The 7,389-nt window shown below is 41.0% G+C and overlaps 1 protein-coding gene across 1 annotated transcript in view; it reads left to right on the top strand.

Moving 5' to 3' along the window:
• The first annotated feature begins 347 nt into the window (after positions 1-347).
• Positions 348-7,389, top strand: part of FHL2 (four and a half LIM domains 2) — a 36,788-nt gene continuing 29,746 nt past the window's right edge. The window contains exon 1 of the mRNA XM_057369470.1: positions 348-406. The gene's annotated coding sequence lies outside the window, so the exon portion shown is untranslated. The remainder of the gene's footprint in view (positions 407-7,389) is intronic.

Genomic DNA, 7,389 nt, shown 5'->3' with positions numbered 1-7,389 from the left:
ATTAGAGTTGCTCACATCTCAGCCAGAACACTGAGGTGTGAAATATCACCATCTCCCTGGGGTGCCTTACAGCACCTCCTGAAGGGGGTGACTGTATTTTAGGGTCAGGGACTCCCAAATGCAGCAGAGTGATGGGCTGGCACAACTCAAGAGCACAACAGCCCTTTCCATCAGGGTCCTTGTGCAGCTCTGGCTGCTATGCCTTAAAAGGCTGGTGGCACAGAGATGCTGCAGTCCTTATCTCCTGCCCGTGGCTGCTGCTTTGGAGATATTTTATTTATAGCTCACCCAAAGCACAAATGCCCAACTGCCTAATTACGAAACAGAGAGTTTGGGCAATCCAATAAAGAGGCAAGTCTGTCCCTGTCCTCTCTCATTCACACTCACAAGCAGAGGCAGCACTGAGGTAAGACTGTGCCTTGTTTTGGTTTTTACTGCCTTTTGAACCCTTTTTCCCTTTCCACCTGCCTTTGCAATCGCTTCTCAGGGCTCTGCACAGACATCTCGAGGGGAGTACATCTTTCTCAGGGGAAGAGTGGACTTTAGATGTTTATTCCTTTCTTGCTGCCAGGGAACACACAGAGAGCCTCTCTTTGTATTTCCAGTCTGCTGTTGGGAACCAGGTGCTGACCAACAGCTGCTCTTTAGTTTCTTCACTAATAATGCTCTGCCATGTTTTCATGTTCTCAAGGCGTATCTAACTATAGACACTTCCYTGGTTTGAATACCAAACCAAACCACTTCAGGCAGAAAGCTTTTGATTAGTTTTGGGGTTCTTCCTTAATCAGCATTTTCTTCTTTATGTTGAATGTTTGTAAAATTCAGTTGGAAAAAAAAAAAAAAAGATGGAGACAAGGAGCATTTTGCTTTTTTCTCCTCTTTCAGACCATTTCCTAGTGGCCATGAAAGAAAGAAGGGAAAATTGCATGTGATGCTTGCTGATTTCATGTTGTAAACAGTTATTTGTTATGGATTACAGCAGATGTGGGAAAAGGGAAAAGAAAGCAAAGCACTGAATCATAACTGGGTGTCAAAGCACAAATTAATCAAAACTAGCCTGTAAAATAGCATTARCAATAACTGCCAAATGCCAATTATCGGGCTATTGTTACATTAAATTACTTGTAACCTCATCTCATGAGAGCATTAATTTTCAAATGAAGCCAATAAAAGAACACCTCTTAGGGAAAATAAAATTGTTTGTGTCTGTGTGTTTGGATGCATTTACAYGTACGTTTTTATTATAAATATTCTTAAAACCAAAGGCTTTTAMATCCAAGGATCACAAAATATGACACAAAGGTAAGAAATATTAATTTGCTTTCAGACTAAAAGCTAAAGCACTGCACTAGAGTCTGTTTACTATTCCATTATTTAAGAAATTAAATGAAAAAAAAGTTTTTTCAGAATTCTGAGTCCTTCATAGGCTTTGACAGGATCTCAGGTCCCTGAGGAGCAGGACWCCTTAGACCTGACCCAAAGATTGTATGAATGGACAGCCCTCTTCACAGGGTTTGGGATTGAGCTCAGATCCTAAATGAGGATTTCAAGGGCAGAAGGGTCGATGCTCTGTTGGTCTAAAGTTGCTGGAGATCCCCTGAGAGGTGGAACAGTTTGGTCTGGTCCCAGGGCTGTCTCTTGGGCTCTGTCACGGTGACATTGCCTGGCAGTGCTCCCACAGGAGATGCAGCCTTGGGCTGAGCCTGGGCCCCTAAACACTCATGGCCACTGCAATCAAGTGGCCACATCCCAAACATGTCCTAGGGAGAGGATTTGCTCTTAGCCTATGTCCAGGTGGGAGAGCCCTACCCGGTATCTGGTCAATGATGCAGCATGGTTGACAGAGTCTCAGTGCCTGGGAGCATTCTGCTGTCCTGTTTGATTTATGAGGACAGGCACAGCCTCTGGGGTGCCCCCACTGTCCAGCCCCACCTGTGCTGGGCACTCACTGCCATGGTTGATGTCCTCAGGTAATGTGTCATGTCTGGCTTGGCTTTCCAGGCTTGTGCTGGCACTGGCTGTGACAGTCGGTGTAGATGGCACTGACACAATGYGCTCAGGAGCAAGTTTGCTCCACCTTTCATGTCAAGGACAGCACATAACTTTAATGGAAGAATAAAATAATGCAAAATACCAAATTGTCTGCACGTGCAGCTATCCTGTCTGAGGGTTCACTGTCCCCACATGGATGTCTTGGAAAGCTTTACATCTCCAGAACTGCAGATGGCACATCCACACATCTCCCTGCTCTCCAGCAGTAACCATCTTGCCATTACACCGTGGTTTGGTCAGACCTGCCTAGAGCTCCAATCTTCTGCTCCCCAGCACTGGTGAGATGAGTTTCCTACATCACCTGGAGCCCAAAGATAATGTGTCCCACCAGAGAGTGCAGCGTTTAGAGGGACACCAGTGGGACATGGCAGCTGCCTTCACTCCTCTTGTTATTGCAAGCTCTTGCTATGAAGCTAAACTGACGTGCTTCCAACAGTAAATTGTGCAATAAAGATTTCCTGCACGAAACTATTTTTTTATAGAGTAGTCTCACTACTCACATGCTAGAAATTTTCTCATGTCCTCAAATTCTTTGTCTATCTTCCAAGCCTCAGGCTAAGACAATAAAAATAAGAAAATCGTCCTGGTTGGGCACTTAGTGTTGAAGTATTGCAGCCACTGGTGTATTGACAGTGTTCCCTTTTAAAAACAAACAGCAGAAACAGCATTCCAATCATGTACAGTGAAGCATTAACTTTTTTTAAAAAAACTGTTCTGGCCAAAAGTCTTTAGCTRGAATGAAATGCAGGAACATACATACTAATGCTCTGATTTTTTACTGGATCTGAATTTTAAAGTGAAATTAAACAAAAAGACCCAAAGCCAGTTTCCAAAGTGAAGCCATTCTAAAGGCAGTCTTTCCAACAATACTACTTTGTTCTTACCTAGCATTTAAAAATAAGATTAATGGATGAATAACTTTACTTTTTCCCTTCCAAACAGYAAGTCATCAGAACAAGGCAGACCTTTGACTGCAGCTGGCAAGAGGCTGTGAGGGGGCAGGCTCATTCAAATGCTTCTTTAATACAGAAAATGTAAAAGGCTATTTTACAAGGAAGAAAACCAGAGAAGGAGGTGTATGTGAATACAGATTTGAGGATGAAATCCTGGCCCCACAAATATCAATGGGAGTTCTCTCAGAAGCACCCATGGATTGTTTTAACAGAACTCAGGTCTCTTCCTCCTGATTTAATAGRGCAAAACTTTTGTAGATTTGTACCACAAAAGTGCATTTTCATATTTTTTATTACTATTTATTTTTGTAACGGTGTGTCATCTAACCAAACCACAGACACTCTGACACAGTTGTTTTTCAGTGAGATGAATTATTRCTGACTACAATATTTTATCTTTGGCTTTATATCACAGTGAGTAGAGTTTCATGCTGATAAATCTCAGGCTGTTTCACCAATGTTCATCATCTAATGTTGATCAGCTTTGAGAAGCATAGGTCACATAACACAGAGTTCTAGTTTTTATGAAAGCAGCCAGAGCAATTTGCCTGGTTTTGCTCAACTCACTCTGACAAACATGGAAGGAAGACTACCACAGATATTTCAAAGGGATCCATCAGCTTCATAAAACTCAAAATGTTTCTGCTGCAGGTTGATTTATGAGCTACTGTTAAGACATGCTACCAAGAAGTAGTGAAACTGAAAGAGCTAGGAGAAAAAAATATTTTCCCTTGATTTCTCTTAGTATTTTCAGTAATATTTTTTTATTAAACCATTCATACAAATTCTCTTTTATAATATTCTTTTTTTACCCCTGCAGTGTCTGTGGAATTCCCATATCACAACAAATTAGAGGAAAACTCTCCTTTAAAAGGGAAAATAAGTACTTTGTCATGAGAATAGAATGGGCGCATATATAGGGACAGAAGTTGCCTCATACATTCCACAAACAAAGCTAGTGGGCTTTCAGATCAGTATTTTCCCTGTAAAGCTGAACAGATTTTCACCAAAGTCTTCCTAGAAATTTGCATGCATTCTGTAGGAGGGAAGCATTGACAGCATTGACTGGTGCTCCTTTTTGGTAGTCTGTGTCTAGGGAAGCAAAGCCCAGACATTACCATATGAAAACAGAACTACCTGCAAGCCATCAATGCCCATTATTCTGTTATTTATCCTATTTTTTAAATGCTGGGTATCTTAATTTCCTTCCTGTGCATGATTTCCATTGCAACATGTCTCACAGCCTCCAGCCGTGGGCGTATAAGGCAGGGGACACTCGGGGCTTGCAACACTAATTATAATACAAAGAGAGAGATACAGCGTGGCACTTTGGGTACAGAACATAAAAGAGAGGAAGGTCTCAGAACAAACTTTGTTTGTTGAGGATTTCAAGTCGACTACATAAGCCTCAGCTCAGGAATTAGTGTGAGCACAGGTTAAACACATTTTGTATTATGCACTCGCATGGCCTGCTTTTTGCCTTTTCTAGTATTTCTTCTCTCAACATCCTTTTATGGGAGAAAAACAGTACTTTTTCCTAATTCAGGAAATAGATGTAAGGGCCAGATCTGAGGGCAGCCATGCGTCCTTTCTGCCTTTTCACCCTGTGTTTGCTAATGCAAATGTATGGTGGGTGTGCAGCTTTCTAAAGGAAATAGCAAACAGAACAAAAACTCTGGATCCAGGTCTGGGTCATAGAGAGCTGGCAGGAGAAGCAGAGTGAGCATGGCTGTGGAAGTGCTGTAGGCACTCAAGCAGAGCAGCCTGCCTTCCTCACAGGTTTTTCTCTCCCCTCTCCTGCAAGTGAAGTTCCCACTGCTTGCCAGTGCTGTGTTTCCTGCCAGACAAGCCAGACTCTTCTCCATATTTTTTTCTGGATATCCAAGTGTTAGAAACTCTTCCTTGAAAATGAAGAGTCTGGGTTGCTAGGAGTTGTTCTGGATATGAGGAAGAGTCAGCACCATTGTGGACAGGCTCTTCAAGGACAGACAGATGGGCAGTGCTCAGTCATGGCAGGCWTTTGAATTGTAATAACTCATCAAGGACTCACTGGGCTTGGTTGGACATCAGGGATAAGCAAAAGGACTAGTACTGCTTCATAATGTGAGTTCTGACTCATCTCTAATGATTCAGAAAAATTGCTTATCTTTCAGATAGAGACACTTTACCTTCAAGACAAGCCTTTCTTTCATTTTACTCTCAGAATTYGAATTTCATTCACATTAAGACAGCAACTCCTCTAGACAGCCATGCAAATATAAACTTGGCAAGGACAAACACAATCCATATGCCTATCAGGCTGACAATGGATGGTATATTTTTTCAACTCTATGTGAAGAGTTAGACACGAAATTCACATCAGGAACCAAATGACTACTTTAATCCTATTATTTAAAGGGCCTGAGCACTTATAGGGTTCAAAGTAAGCACAGGCCTAAGAGGATCAACAGCAAGGACTCTACTTCAAAGTGCATAATCTAAGCTCTTATACTCAATCATAATATATGTCTGAGCCTATGTCTCAGACCCTCTCAGTTTATCCTACAGATAGCAGTAGTTGAGAGGAAAAATAATTGTTGCCATACAGAAGGATCTTTCTGCAAAACAGGATGTCCCCAGCCATGGTCAGATTGGAGGGGGTGACTGTTTCTACTTACATCAAAATATTATGAGCCTGAAGTAGTCTGGGAAGGGATTTGCAACTGCATTCTTCTTTTGAATATTAGACAGGTTGAAGGGTTTGGAGAATGATAGGGYCAACAGATAACCAGTCCTTGAGGAAGAGACTGCAACAGAAAAGGCTAAATGATCTCTCTGTGTTCATTGTAAGGAACTTGGAGAGCTTCCTGCAGCAGAACGATTCCTTATGGGTATCATCAGAGGATCTATTTCAGGYTGAAGTGTCTGTAGAAGACGTATGGAGAAAATGAACAAAATTAATAGGAAGAAAATGTTAGAACCAGATGGTATTCATCCTACATATCTAAAGGGACTGAAGGATGAATTAGGTGAAATAATAATAATAGTCCATGGCCTCTTATTTAAAACAGATTTAGAACTGAGCACTTGAAGGTATCCRATACAGCATCAACCTTTTTTAATGTTTTGAAGAGAAAACTGGAGAAATAGAGCTTGGTAAGGCTGACAAATTTAGTAGAAATCACTGTGCAGGGTAGAGAAGCTGGGTAAATATGATATATTGAGATAAATTCAATACAACTTGGTAAGGAGAAATCATATTCTACTAATTCATCAGGTTCCTGTAAGAAAATATACAGCGTGGATATACAGGAGATCTTTGGTTGACAGCATCTGCTTATTTGTCCTTTTCCATGTATTCAGTAAGGGCCCTCACCACACACTCTTAAAAACACTAAAGCAGTAATAGGATAAAAGGGATGATATTTACATGCATTGCATAAAATCAGTTGAAAGATAGATGGGTTTTACAGTAAACAGATCRATAGGAGATTATTAGTGGAAATTCTTCTCAGGCTGAGAAACAGGATGAGAGAAAAGGATTTTAGGCAACAGATGAGTGGGCACTGGAAGAGCATTTGAAACTGAATGTAGATGAGGATAAAATGGTGAAYGTGGGGGAAATGTAACTTTAGCTATAAAGTAATGGTTCTGAGATGTCTACCCAGGTGCAAAATTTAGAGATTATATAGGCTTACAAAAAAACCCACACCAACCAACAAAACATACACTGGTCAAAAACAGCCAAAAAGTAAACTGAATGTTAAAATTTTGGCCACACCATCTGAAAACTAAGTAGTTATTGAAAAAGTTTGAGGAGGAATGATAAAACATAGGGAGCAGCTTTCATACAGACTGAATAGTAGACTGGGACTCGCTGGCCTAGAACAGAGATGGATGAGGGTGATATGATAAAGATTGACAAAGACATGAACAGCCTGTAGCAAATGAATAAAGATCAGTTGCTCATTGTCTCTCTAAAGGCAAGACCTAAGAGGCTTCAGATGAAACTAGTAGGTAATATGTTCAAAATTAACAAGGAAGATGATTCTTCAGCAACAAAGAGTAGAGCTATCTGTTACTGGAAACTGTGAATTTCCTTCCAGACAATCAGGAGGGAACTGCAAGTTCATGAAAGTGATATTCAGTATGAATACTGCCTCCAGGTTGAGAAATCCCCAAGCCAAAAGTTGCTGGAGGCTGGCAGAGTATTATGAAGAGATATCATTACATTCTCTTCTCACTTTCTYCCCAAGACACTTCCCAAGAGCAGCAAAACAACTTGGAGGAACCCTTCTATTCAATGATTCTCATATTGCTGTGGTGTGATCTGAATAACTGCAAATGACAGGCTCTGCCTGGCACCATTTATCCTTTACAGGTGTGAATGTTACACTGAAAACTT

The sequence above is a fragment of the Malurus melanocephalus genome, unplaced genomic scaffold, assembly GCF_030028575.1.
Source record: "Malurus melanocephalus ecotype Western Australia unplaced genomic scaffold, MMel_1.1 scaffold_111, whole genome shotgun sequence".
NCBI lineage: Eukaryota > Metazoa > Chordata > Aves > Passeriformes > Maluridae > Malurus > Malurus melanocephalus.
The sequence above is the reverse complement of the archived record's forward strand: the minus strand, read 5'-3'. Positions and strand labels throughout refer to the sequence as shown.